Genomic DNA, 13,615 nt, shown 5'->3' with positions numbered 1-13,615 from the left:
TCCAAATGCCTCTCTTTACAGATGTGAAAACTGAGGCCCAGCAAAGGCAAGGTACTTGAATAAGGCAGGGGGAGGGCCAGAACTAAAACCCAGGTCTCTCTGGATAATGTGATGTGCCCCTCTCCTATTGAATCAGTCAACTCAGGCACTAGCCCTCACCCCTCAGGAAAGCAGGAAGGGAAAGCCCGACAGTTTCAGAGGGGTTGTGAAAGCTGGTCTTCTATTCCTCTGCTCCCTTCTGACCCCAAGGACTGCTGCATGTACTTCCTGACACATTCTGAACAGCAGCTCCATGAACTGAGAAGAGAAGAGAACCCACAGCAAAGACAAGAAGCACTCCTTGCCCCGTCAAGATATGCCCAGAGTCTCTTTCTATTGTGATTCTCCTCAGAAAAAGCTGGCAGTCAGTGCAGGAGAGGTGGTAGACGCACATGTGAATTTCTTCTGTAGACATAAAACAACATAGCGAAAGTCTTTGAGAACATGATCTGGATTATAAAACACCTGATTTTTTATCTGGATAAATTCACATCTTTTGTAGTTTGTGCACCAAATGAAAAAAATTCCATGTCTTTATGTCTCATAGAGAAATAAAAAATACATAATTTAGGGGAATTGAATTTAAAATGTATTCAGTATTATGTAATCCTTGAAATACAACAGTTGTTTACTCTGCTTTGATTTCTAAGCTTTCCTTTGATGACAAATATTAATATTTATCATTTTTCTGAGAGTAGACTAATGAGAATCAACTCTTTAAAAGAAGGCATTTAAATATTACAGTACTGCGGATATGTTTGTTTTCTGATTTATATTTCTCTATCTTCATCATCAACCAGAATTTATTCTTCAGGCTGAATCCTGGGTTGTTTTTCATCAACATTTTCAGTAAATTTTATTGAGAGAGAATTGATGGCCTCTACATTTATTTGATGACAGAAATGAATATGAGATTCCACTATATAACTCAGTACTGTGGAAAAGGTCTAACTACGATTTTCAGAGTGAAAACTGGCACACAGGCCTAACTCCCAGCCAGTGGTAGTAGATGGAGAAACATTCCAGGTTTAATGATATTGATCACAGGTAACAGTTATTGAGTGTTTCCTATATGTCAGGCGCTGTGTAGGGCATGCTTTACATCAATGATTTCACTTGATCCTTACAACTACTCTAAAAGCTGCATAGTAATACCTCTGTACTCCGCTCACCAGAGAAACCAAGGATAGTCCAGAAGTAGTGTGGTGTAGTGCAAGACCAGGTCCTAAATTAGGACCTAATATGGACCACTTCCCTTACACTGAAAGCAATCAGAACAAGAGCTCTGTTCTTGCCTTCATAGAGCTTACAGTCAGCAGGGAAGAGAAGCATTGATCAATTAATTAGAAGTGAAAAAAAGCTTTAGAGAAGTATAAAAAGCCAAAGAAGTAAAAGATAGTGGACTTAACCTACAGGAGACTAGAGAGAATGTTCCCATTCTGTCACAGACTCCATCTGTGACCCAGAGCAAGATATTTCCCTTCTTTAGAACTGGCTTTTTAAAGATGTTCTCAAAAAAAAAGAAAAAAAAACAGACCTTGGCACCCATGATCCCAATAAATACAGATAGCATGTTGTCTTCCTTCCTGCCTTTGTCCCCTTGATTCCCTTCCTTGGCATCCTTATAGCAAGGGCTTTGTTCTTAATTCTCACTGACCATGGCAGAGAGGTCACATCAGCAGAAACCTAAGGCCACACACCTTACTGGGGGCAGAAGAGGAGGCAGCAGGCTCTCTAAGCAGAATTGAGGTAAAGGAAATGAGAAAATATCGGGTGAAACACATAGAACTTGGTGTCCAGAAAGTGTGTTAATGGAAAACAGGGTAGCCTGTGGAGATAGGAGGCATTAGAGAGCCATCAGCCAGGGCCACAGCTGATGTTCTGGCAAGAAGGAAGGAAAAAAAAAAGTACTGGAAGCAAGTGCTTGGTTGAGATGCAAGTCAGCAGAAAGGAGGCCTTGGCAGCAAAAAGCAAGGCCCCAACCATAGTATTGAAATTCAGTGAAAGAGCCAGTAACCAAAGAATAAAATCCAAACTCCACACTTTGCTACATGACCTGGCTCCTACCAAGTGCCCCTTAGGTCTATATGGTCTGGCCACAGAGGCCTTACTTCATCCCTAGAAAATGCCAAGCTCCTCCCTACCTGATGGCCTTTGCATAGGCTATTTCTTCTACCTAGTATGTCATTCCACCAGCTCTTCAAAAGAGTGGCTCTCTCTCCACCTGTACTTTAGTCTCAGTTCAAATGTTACCTCCTCATGAGACCTTCCTGGCCACTCTATCTAAACAGGTTACCCACCTCCTTACACTATCACAGTACCTTATACTTTTCCTTCCTACTGTTATTTTAGAATTATTTATCAATTTGCTTTTATTGTCCAACTCCTCCACTAGACTGTAATCTCCATGAGGACAGGGACCATGCCTCTCTTGTTCACTGATGTATAACCAGGCCAAACACATTGCCTGGTAATAATGGGGCCTAGGAATAAATTAATGGTAAGCAAAATGATGACTCAATCCAAGAACACAACTGAGGCCTTGGAATGCAACCTGGAGTAACAAGTTGGTCAGCAGCTGTCAAAGCAGACTCTAAGTCACAGGAATCCAGCTACAGGAATGAGGCTACAGTAGGGCCCAGAAACAAAGCAGTGAAACTCATGGGAAACAAGATAAGAACAACCTTCAGCATCAAGAAACATTTGCTAATGGACCTGTTGCCAGACAGTTATTCCACACTCCACTTGCCTTATCGGGGAAACAATACATACCTCCAGACAGCTCAACCCACTGTGCATTTAGCTGCCTTTATATCTATTAGGGGCTGTGGACTACACCAACAGAGCCTACCACAGAGCTCTCACAAAAACCTAGTCAAGTCCTAGTAACAGAGGCTGCTTAAGAGGACCTCTCAAATCCAGTGACAACTATTCATAATTTTGGAAGCAGCTGATACATGCCAAGGGCTTTGTAAGCACAATCTCATTCAACTTTCACAACAACCTTATTAGGTAGTTACCATTATAACCATCATTTTAAAATTGAGGGAACTCAGCCTTAGTCAAGGAACTTGTCCGAACTCATATATCCAGTAAGTGGTAAAGTCACATGCTCTTTGACCTCTCAGTCCAAAAATTTTTAAAAATCTAAAATATAATAACAATAATAAAAATAATGGCTAAAAAAAAATTACCAATGATGGTGAAGATCTATGTCATTAAAAAATAATAATAATAATGGCTAATATTCACTGAGTATTTACTCTATGAAAATCACCGGGCTATATGAAAATCCCTTTTAATTCATATTATGTCCATTTTATTGAGGAAAATAAAATTTTGCAAAGCTAAATAACTTGCCCAAGATCACCCTCAACCTGCAATGGAATGATAAATGTATTTGTTGGAATACACCCTATAAACAATACTACTCATTACATTAAAACAGAATGGCAACATAGTAGAAGCCATAAAAAGTTAAAACCTTGCTATTCAGAGTATGGTTCATGGAACCAGCCACAACTGCATCACCTGGGAGTTTGTTAGAAATCCAGAAGTTTCTGGCCTCACCAGGACCCTTGCATACAGTTCCAGACAGTCCTTGTCCCACAGGGGTTAGACCCAGCTGTTCTATCTGCACTAGGAAGCCAAATACAGCTATTCTTCTAGGCCAAGGGAACTGGGCCTGTGGCCTCTCAGAAGTTCAAGAGGCTAGGAGAAGCTTTAGCTTAGAGAGAGCTTTATCCCCCACTCAGAAGAGCCAAAGAAGGCCTCAGCTTTAAATTTATCCATGGCCACTGGCTGCTGGATATTTATGGCTTTGATTTTACCCCCTAAGCCTGCAGAAACCAGCAACTGGGATTTCAGACTGCAGTGACCACCTGCTGTCTATCTATCCCCAGTATCACTTCCCCTCTTCTGAAGGCACTAGCACCTTCCTCTAATCAGGGCTGCTTATGTTCAGCCATGCAAGCTATGCACAGCACAACTCCAGGGAGCACCATTCACATATACTATACAGATTATACATACACTAATCATATGTCATAGCATATGTGAATGGTGCCTCCTGGAGTTGAGTAATGTGACAGCTCTGCCCACTTTGTTTGGATGAACCTCTCCCCTCCAGGGCTGGGCATATGCTTCAATCCTGGCCATTCACAGTACCCATTTCCACTGACTACAGTACCAATTCCAAGTGGTAAGCAAAAAACCAAAAAAACAAAAAAATGGGTATTATGGGCAAATAGAAATATTTCAGCCCATGCAACTGAGTCTCTAAATTTTTTGGAAAAAAATCTGGGATCTTTAAAGTAACATATTGTATTTTATTATTAAAATGGGAATCTGAGGTAACTTAACTCCTAATATAAATTTATTTAGCCCAATTACAGTGCCTCCTTATTTACATAATTTTAACCTGTTTGGACTGCTTTCTTACTGGTGATTCTCAGCCCAGGCTGCAAGTTAGAATCAACTGGAGTGGGTCCCCATCCAGATGGGTCAAGTCTGGAGGGGGCAGTGATACAAGCATTGGTACCTCAGTTTCAGGTATGCTGGATTACAACCACTCATCTCTTTTTAAGGTGCCCCAAAGTGAATTTTAAGTATGCCAAATAGTCTACACTTCAAGGCAGACTATCCAAAGTAGGCAAAATTCAGTGAAAATTAAACCTGCCTCTTTCATGAGATGTGGTAATTGGCAAGCAGAGATTTACTTTTATTTTTACAGATGATGTAAAAAGAAAAAAACATTCCCTTCCTCTCCCCGCAGTCATATTTTCCTTGTTACACCTTTTCTATAATCTCTGTGCTTTTTGTTGCTCTCTCTCTCTTGCTGTCTCCCTCGGATCACTACCACTTCTCTCATCTGGTTCAGAATTCTTGGAAGAGGTTGAACAGGAATCACCAGCGCTCCAGAACTGAGAGAAACAGTTTTATTCTAGCAGATTCCAGTCCCCTCTCCACCTGTCCACAGGGCTCCAAGAACATATATAAACTCTTACATCTTGGCACCATCTTAAGCATCTCCCAGCACAACCAAACAGGTACTATTTTTTCAATTAAAATGGAGTCTTAGGGTAGCAGCAAGTTGTTTTATTTTAATTTCCAAAACTAAGAATATGGGAAGGAGACTTCAAGTCCTGCAGAAAATGAAAATTTTGTTCTTACCACATACTACAAGCTTTGGTGATTAACTGACTATACACTGTATTCTCCTCCAGCCTGTGTCCAACTAAAATATGCACGCATTAAAACCTCATGAAGAAGGGCAGGCCATGGTGGCTCAGCAGGCAAAGTTTTCACCTGCCATGCTGGAGACCTGGGTTCGGTTCCCAGTGCCTGCCCACGCTTAAAAAAAAAAAAAACAACTCATGAGGGAATAGGTTCTTTAACATTATCTGCAATGTTTTTTTGGTTCCAATAGAGCCAGAAAACCTGCAAAATATACTGAATTTTAATGGAAATCTGATTGTTAATACAAATAAGTAAATCCATATGAGAAACACTAATAAACACATCAAAAGAATACTTTCAACATGTACCTTTTGTAAACTTGTTAGCCAGTTTCTTAATTTTTCCTTCTATTTCTACTTATTTGTCATTACAAAAAATGCTGGCATACATATAAAATACCTCTAAAATATGTAAATTTTTAACTGTATTAAACCATCTAGCAAAAACTTTTTTTCCCACTCTTTCTCTTTTTCTCCCTATGGAGTCAAAACACTAGGAAAATAGCTACTACACTATGAAATAACCTTCTAGTGAGTAGAGAAGCTCAGGAAATACCAAAAAATGAAATTACAGAATAGGGTAATAGAAACTCAGGCCAAAAATACTCCTGAGCACTGAATATAAAATACGGTCTGAACCATCAACAGATACAAACATAAGTATACACATATATATGGGGAAAAAAATAACTTTTAAAAGGAAAGCGGGGAGAGAAGGGTAAGGAGTATGGGATGTATGAGATTTTTTTTCTTTTTATTTCTTTTTCTGGAGTGATGCAAATGTTCTAAAAACGATCATAGTGATGAATACACAACTATGTGATGATCATAGTGATGATTATACACTATGGATGGACTGTAAGTATGTGAAGATCTCTCAATTAAAAAAAAAAGAAGAAGCAGGCTCTCTAGAAGTGGTTTGTTTCAAGCTACTGAATTAGAATATAAGAATATTACTAGTGGGTGGGTGATGGTGGCATGGTGGCAGAGTTCTCACCTGCCATGCCCAGAGACTTGGGTTCGCTTCCCGGTGCCTGCCCTTGTGAAAAAAAAGGATTATTACTAGTAAAAACTGGTTCTATTTTATTTGAACAACAGTTTAAACAGTAATGCTGCATAGCTCATCAAAACTTGCAACAGGTTTTTTCAAACATATTTTTAATAGTTAATTTATTTTTCAGCAATAAGGAATGGAACAAATTAAATACCAGACGGAGAAACACAACCTGAAACTCAACATGAAAATCCTGATTCAGGTAAGCACAACTAGAGAAACAAGGGGGAGGTAGTATTCCTGGGAGTTAACCTCAAAGACCTGCAGTTAGTTCACCAAATTTCTAGAGTGCTTGGGCATTGATGAGGTTTATCATCTCTTTGACTCCTAAAACCTTCAAGATGCAGCTTTCTAGATATTTCGTTTTCCATGCAGACCATTCACATGTTACAGCTGAACAGATAGATTTCATGATGTTTTTACAGTAAGTGCTTCTCAATCCTAAATGCAATTTAGAATCTTTAAAAAAAAAAACTGAAACTTGAAAACAATTTTTTTTTTAAATGCCTATTCCCAAACTCCCTTCTCCCACTCTGATATAACTTATCTGAATCAAGTCCACCCCAGCTAACTTAACAGCCAAAGCTGAGAACCACTGGTTAGTTGGAGTAACCCAAACAGGTTAGAATTTATTTAAAGAAGGCAGCACTCTATTGGGCTAACTAAATTTTCAGTAGGAGGCAAGTTGCCTCAAATTCCCATCTAAATAATCATATATAACATGTTAATGAAGGATTCCAGATTTTTTCCATGAAATCACAGTGTCCCTACTGTATGGGCTGCAATATATATATATTTGCACATAACACTCAAATTTTTACAATGGCTTGACAGAGTTCTGGATTTCAAACGAGACAGATAAACAGAAACGGTAGCAATGAAAACAATCTATTACACCTAGTCTTGAAAATATAACAAACAAGCAACACAGAGCAGTATCATAAAGTTGTGATTATGATTAAAAACAGTTAAGAGTGCAATCAAAGCTCCCATTTTTGAGTGCTTATGTTCCTGGTACTGTGTTAAGTACTTTCATTGTGTTACCTCAGTGAAAACTTAAAACATCCCTGTAAGGTAGGAATTATAATCCCCATTTCACAGATGAGGAAATTAAGGCTCAGAGAGGTTCAGATACTTTCTCAGAGCCACACAGCTAGTAATGGTAATTTCAAAATTAGAATCCAGGTCCTCTGTGCTATAGAATTCATTCTCTTAGCTACCATTATCTCTCACCTGGACCATGGCAAGAGTCTCTTAGGTTTTTTATTCAAAAATTTAATGGACCCACATTAGCCTCTTAGAAATACTGAAATTTCTGACCCATTCACAGACTAATGAATCAGAATTGCATTTTAAGATCAGCCAGAGGTTTATACGTACATTAAAGTTTGAAAGCACGAGCCTAACTAGTCTTTCTACATTGACTTCCCACATTGAATTCTCTCAGAAATTCATTATCTACACTGCATCCAGAAGGATCTTTTTTAAAAAGCAAATCTCATTATTTCATTCCCCTATTTAAGACTGCCCAATGGTTTCCAATGCCATTGGAATAAAGTCTACAATTATTTTAAAATACAGATAACTCAACTCAGCATAATATGCCTCATGCTTGTCTCTGCAGTCTCACCTCCCTTTCTTCTCCATCCATTGATTTGTATACCTCAGACACACAGGACTTGTTTTTGCTAATTAAATCCCAACCTACTTCTCTCCTCCCTTTTTTTCCTCTCTCCCTTCCTTCCTTCCTTCCTTCTTCTAAGCTCTTCCCAGGCCTGGAACATATTACCAACTCCATCACCATCACCACCTCCACATTAGCCACCCTCAATGCTGTATCTCCAGTGCATAGCACAGTGCCCTATACAGAACAAATTAATTAAATGACTACAGTTTAGGACACTGAGGCCTCAGCTATTTCCTTCTTCCATCCCCTCTTTGCTCTTGCTGTGATCTTTACTCCCATTTCTCCTTCCCTGTTCCTTGGATTACATCATTTCTGTAACTCATCTCCTTATCAGTTGAAGTTGGCAGCTTTAGAAGAAAGTACTACCCAGGTCCACATGGCCATTGCCCAGGGATTACTCCCCAGCTGGGTGACAACCGCTTCACTTTGACCCTGAGGCTCCAATACTTTTAGAAGTGGAAAGAAGGTCCCACGGATAGAAGCAAGCTGCTTTTCCATCTGAGATTTATTATATAGATGGAATCATAGATCAGGGGTCTCTCAGCAGGCAGTACCAAGCCAAAAGCTTCACTATCTCTCTGCCAACACAAGAAAGCATCACTGCACTGACAAGATGGGTTATCAAAAGAGTTGTGGGTAACTTCATATTTCAAATGCTATGGCCAAGCTTGCAACTCTAAGAAAACAAATGACAAGTTCTTTCATAAAAAAAGATACCTGCTTCAAGTTTAAATCTTCAATATATCTGAATTTTCATATATTTCAAGTTTATATTAATAATAACAAAAACAAAATCTATTTGTCTATTGAGTGCAAGCGATCGAGCACTTGCCAACATGCTCAAAGCTTTAAACACACCATCTTATTTCATCTTCATCACTACATGAGATAGAAATTCTTAATTACCCCTATTTTTCAAAAGAGGAAACCAAGGGCACAGTAACCTTAGAGGAAAGGCAGGATTCAAATCACAGGCCCCCAGTCCACCACTCTCTGTTGCTTCTCTGCTGTTTTTTGCTTATTTGGATTGCTTTCTCATCTGAGAAGTCTCAGACATGGACCTTCCCAAATAGACAGCCCCAGAGGATGACCACAAAGGTTGAGATTTTTCTTTGCAATGGTGATGTTGAAAGGAAAGTTACATGCAACATCTCATATTTCAAAGCCACATTTCTACATTAAAAGAGAAAACTGAGATTCAAAGAAAAGATGTGGGAACAGAGCTCAGGGCACTTGTGAATGCAAATTCACAAATGCTTTTTCAGTGCGGAAGAATGGTCAGGCACTGTGCAAGATGCCATCAAACTGTCAGTTGTGAGACTGCTAGGGGGAGGGAGGGGAACAGGGAGAGCTTCTCCCACAGTGGCTGTTTTCAGAAATGTTTAGCTAATAATTTACAAAACTGTTACTTTATTATCTAATTATGTAGAAATCATCTTTCACATAGAAGAGGTGTTACCTGCTTTATTATTTGTGAATACATAACTCAAAGCACCAATGTGTCTTCTAAAAAGAAAGTTTTGTATAGTTCAACCAACTCGTGTGTCCTTTTCTGATACATTACATTAGAAAATCAGATTTTCATACCTGTGAATTCAAACACAATGTTTGATTTTGTTCTCGAGTGTCTGAAAATATGAAAGAGAAGACTGTTGGGAGCCAAAACAAGACTAATTCTCAAAATAGAAATGGAGCATGTTGAAGTTGCAGATATGTAAAGATGCAGACATAGAAACTTTTCTTAAAGCATTTCCACTAGGCTTTTACAGAAATGAAGCTAGAATGAGGTCGAAGAAAGCATGAGCCTGAAAAGTACTGTTTGACCTTCAGAAACCTGCCTCCTTGCAGAAACAGGATCTCGACACAAGAGCATGAGATGAAAATCGTGGACTACTTAGTACCTTGCTCTCACTTAGAAAATGAAAGAGTTAGATTAGAAGATCTGTAAGGCCCTTCTGGCCCTAGCCCATTAGGTACTTTTCATCCATGTGGCCCCCATACCTAATAAGCATATGAAGACGTTTGAAAAATATTTGGTGAATTAATGAAATATTATCACCTTACCAATAATAAGGGAAAAAAGCTTTACAATTGGTTTTGGTCTGTGGCCAAAAAGGTCAAACTAGATGTCAAACTACACATCTGGTGCTCCTGTTAGCTGACTGCTGGGGGAATGAAAATAATTCTGGCCTTGGAAATAAAAGACACTTGGGTTTAACTCTCATCTCTGACACAAACCAACTATGTCACCTTATGCAAGCTGCTTTATAACCCTGGGCCAGTTTCCTCATCTCGAAAATAAACGGATTGTAAAACTATGTATAGATAACATTGTGAAACCTTATTATATGACAGGAACTGCTCCAAGACCTTTGTCTTAGATTTAAATGACCTCAACGGTTTTTGCAGCACGAACATTTAGTGCCATAAATGTTCCTATCTACAATGGCAACACGGTATAATGGCAAGATTCCAAAATTTGAAAGGCTGGGCTTCCTCTCAGCTCTGTAAGGTAGTCTTCATATATATATAACAAAAGAGGTACATGGATCAAAATACAGAGCTACACATATATACATGCATATATATGCTTATTATATATAGATATAATTGCATAAATAACTACTAGGTGTATGATTGCGGACAAATTATTTTCCCCAAACTGTGTTTCCTCATCTACAAAAGGGAGACACAGTATTATTAAAAGAGATAATCAACGTGAACATGTTCTGTAAATTGTCAAGCAGTAGCTTTGTTTGAAAATATGCTCATTCCCTAATACTTGAAACAGCGTATACAACCAACCGAGAAGCCTAATAATTAACTAAATAATTACTAAACAAAGCTCTGCGTTCCTAACTCGCAGAAGGTAGGAAAGAGGCTGAGTCAAGAGCGCAGGGTCACATGGGAATTGTAGTTCCGCATCGAGAGGTAGCCCCACAGAACGGCTGGAATTGAGACTTCATCTCCCATCAGACACCTCGCCGCGCCGAAGGGCACATTGGGAGGTGAGGCACCAGCCGCTGTAAGTGAGACAACTCCCAGATACCTCCGCTGAATAGGCCGCTGGCCATAAGATGGAGCCCGAGAGGAAGGGTTCAGGCACACCCCACTGAAGGCGGTGCGAGTAAGGACTGCCTTCGGGTATACGGATCCAGCTGGGGTTAGAGCCTTTTTGAAACAACCATAGGGAGTGTTTCCTGCTGGTCCCTAGCACATTTTTGAGAGGTCCAAAATAATAATAGCAGTAATTTTGCAAGTGGCAAACTCTGACAAGCCTGACCTCGTTTTGATTTCGGCCTCATCTCTGGGCAACTAGGGCAGGGAGTATTAGCTCAATTTTTCCCAGAAAAACGCCGTGAGCCTCCTAGAAAGCGAGTGGTTGGTGCAAGGATACGCAGCAGGGGCAGATTTGAACCTAGAAAAGGGGCTGCAAATCCAGCTCAAGTTGTACTATCCTGCCTCTTACTTTCCCACACAGTGATCTAGTACCTTAAGCACTGAACCATAAAATATGCATAAGAAAGTCAGTCCGATAGGGTACTAATTAGTTCCCCTACGATAACGATTCGATGCTTTTCTGTTTTTTTAAATATCAAGTGTAAAATCGCTTTCTAAAATACAACCTTCCACGGGTCTGTTTTGTTGATGCCTTGGGCAGGTGTTCAACCAGCGCCCTTTGAAGAACTCAGCGCCGGGTATTTAACATAGTCCTGACAGGCAGAAATTCCTATTATCTACCCTTGAAACTGACAAACCATTTTGGCAATGTCAACTGCACCAGCAGTGCCAAGCGCTGTGGCCCCCTGCCTCAGTTTCCCCACTTGCAAAATGCACTATGGACAGCCTGGTTAGGGATAAGGTGAGTACTCCAGAAATGGAGCGCCTGGGTCCCTGCCCTGCGAAGGAGGAGGGTCCTCCGAACAGACCTCTCCCGCTCCCACGAGGCCGCCGAGGCAATGACCAGACGCTCACGGAAATTCTGACTCTCGCCCCAGAAACACTCTTTCACTTGGACTTATCCCCCGCCCCCTACCTTCCGAAATCTTGGCTGCTGGAAAATATAAAGCACAGGGAGGGTGCGCCGCCTGGGCCTGGAACTGAGCCTCTGCCCACACGGTGGCCGCCTGAGAGACCCGGGAGCACAGGGCAAAAAGTCCTGCTACTGGACGGAGCGGCAAGAACTACAACTCCCAGACGGCCGCGTGGATGCTCATTTGAGACAGGCTCAGGGACCAATAGGCGCAGAGTACGTGGTAATACAGACCCAATCAGAAGCCACTCCTGACAACAACCCTGATTCAAGGGCGGGAAAGACAGGGCGAAACTAAGGTGAGAAACCCCTCGGGTATTTATCAGAAATCACGCAATCTTTGCATCTGTCGAAGTGGAAAAAGGAACAACTCTTTTCAAATGAAACTGAAAGCTGCGCTGCATTTCTGCCTCCTTTCCGCACCTCTCGCCACAGGCTTTTTTTTCACAAAGTGAAATTTGTCTTTCACTTCTTTCCCCGCTCCAAATCCTTCTTGATTTCTTAAGCCTTCTTTTCTTTATGTTTTTCTAAGAATACGGACTTGCAGGCCCTGATTTATCCAGTTTATGACTACACTTCCTTAGCACCCTAAATAAATTTGCCCCACAACCTCCCTTCCCCCTTCCGCATTTGTTCGTAGTATTGTACACAATTTACTTATCTATTGTCTCCTTCCCCCACTAGAATGCAAGATTCGTGCTGATGGGGATTTTTATTGTGATCACTGCAGTATTTCTAGCCCCCTACAAAATTGCCTGGCACATAGTGGGCACACTGACTATATTTTTTAATAATTGCATGAAATGTAGAGTGACCTTTCCCCACTGTTCTCCCTTGCTGTCATACAGATCATTCAAACCCTTCTCTGACTATTTGTAGTGCTCACTCCTTTAAAAAAGAAAAGAAAATCAAGATCATTCCTCAATATGTTCTGTGCCAGGTGCAGTGTAGGTGCTAAAGAAATCATTGAATCAGACCCAATTCCTAACCTCAAGCTACTCTTGGTCTAGTGGACTAATAAGAGGTAAAGTTTGCAATAAATGTAATTGCAAATTGCAGAGCAGCTAAATGAATTGCACATGCTCATACGGTAAGCAGAGACCAGAATCCTGGCCTTCAGACTTGCTAATACATTGTGCTGCTTTTCAAAGCAGCCTCTCTTCTTCAACCTGTCCCCTTCTCTTCATTTCTTACCATCCCTCCCATTTATGGGTCCAAGGAAGGAGAAATATTTGCCTGTCACTGTTTTACATTTTAAAGGGAAAAACAAACAGCAATTACACTTGAACAAACACTGAGTTATGACCCTAGTTTCCCTGGCATCAATTCACTTTTTCTTTGCCCTGGTTCATTACGTGCAGCTGATTACACCAAGTCTTAGCTCTCTCATCCTTTCCAGTGTTTGCTACTTTCCACAGAGAGTAGCAAATTGTCCTACAAAGTGTCCTGGTGTGAAAGACTGATGTCCTTGGAAACTTGACTCTCAGAGAATGTCATATTGTACTATAGTCACTATATAAGTCATCAGACAAACACGTGGCCAAATAAAATGTTAGAAAATTGTG

The 13,615-nt window shown here is 40.4% G+C and overlaps 1 protein-coding gene across 7 annotated transcripts in view; it reads right to left on the bottom strand.

The window, feature by feature from the left end:
• Nucleotides 1-12,214, bottom strand: part of FHIT (fragile histidine triad diadenosine triphosphatase) — a 1,619,043-nt gene extending 1,606,829 nt beyond the window's left edge. For all 7 annotated transcript variants that reach the window (XM_077128814.1, XM_077128815.1, XM_077128813.1 and 4 more), the window contains exon 1: nt 12,054-12,214. The gene's annotated coding sequence lies outside the window, so the exon portion shown is untranslated. The remainder of the gene's footprint in view (nt 1-12,053) is intronic.
• Between the last annotated feature and the right edge of the window lie 1,401 nt (nt 12,215-13,615).

Source organism: Tamandua tetradactyla, chromosome 15 (genome assembly GCF_023851605.1).
Source record: "Tamandua tetradactyla isolate mTamTet1 chromosome 15, mTamTet1.pri, whole genome shotgun sequence".
Taxonomy (NCBI): Eukaryota; Metazoa; Chordata; class Mammalia; order Pilosa; family Myrmecophagidae; genus Tamandua; species Tamandua tetradactyla.
The sequence above is the reverse complement of the archived record's forward strand: the minus strand, read 5'-3'. Positions and strand labels throughout refer to the sequence as shown.